Raw genomic sequence first — 934 nt, forward strand, 5'->3', positions numbered from 1 at the left:
TTCAGCTAGCATATCCAAAATCAATGCCAACCCTAAAACTGCCTTAGTATTTGATAACCAACATTCTGCTTCAATATAACCAACTTTTTTTTTGGTCTTTTTGAGACAGGGTCTTCCTGGTAGCCTCAGCTAGCCTGGAACTTGCTATGTAGACCAGGCTGGCCTTGAACTCGTAGAGCTCTGCCTCTGCCTCCTGAGTGCTGGGATTAAAGGCATGTGACATCATGCCTGGCTTGAAGCCTTCTATTTTTAAAACCCAGACCCGTTAGAGCACTTGCATTAAGGGTATTCTTACTGTCACTGAAAGTTGTGTGGCATAGCTGCTGTGGAGACCCAGATCTAGGACCCTTGAGCTTGAATCACTCAATACTGAGCTATTGAATGAGCTATGTGGAATGGGCTTGTATTAGAATGGGGTATAGAAATAATCAAGTCCTGACATTATGGTATGACTAGAATTTTAGTTGGATACCTTTAATTAAAGCCAATAGGTCTTATGAAGGTTGTTTTTCTTTTTTTTCCAGTTTCTGATTCTGACACTGAGGGGCGCTCTGAAACCACTCTCTCTGTTCTAAGGCTGCTGAGCCTTAGAAACTCAGGACTTGGAAAAGATTTTCTAAACCGGACATCATTTGCTCAGGAAACAAGGGCAAGAATTAACAAATGGGACCTCATTAAACTAAAAAGCTTATGTATATCAAAGGAGGCAACCAGGGAAGCAAACAGAAAACCCACAGACTGAGAGAAAATCTTCACCAGCGACACATCCGACCGAGGTTTAATATCCAGAATATATAATGAACTCAAAAAACAGAGAATCAAGACAAGAAGTAACCCATTTAAAAAATGGGGTAAGGAGCTGAACAGAGAGTTCTCAAAAGAAGAAGTAAAAATGGCTATGAAACATCTTAAAAGATGTTCAACATCACTAATA

This window comes from Nannospalax galili, unplaced genomic scaffold (genome assembly GCF_000622305.1).
Source record: "Nannospalax galili isolate Female #2095 unplaced genomic scaffold, S.galili_v1.0 scaffold884, whole genome shotgun sequence".
Classification (NCBI taxonomy): Eukaryota; Metazoa; Chordata; class Mammalia; order Rodentia; family Spalacidae; genus Nannospalax; species Nannospalax galili.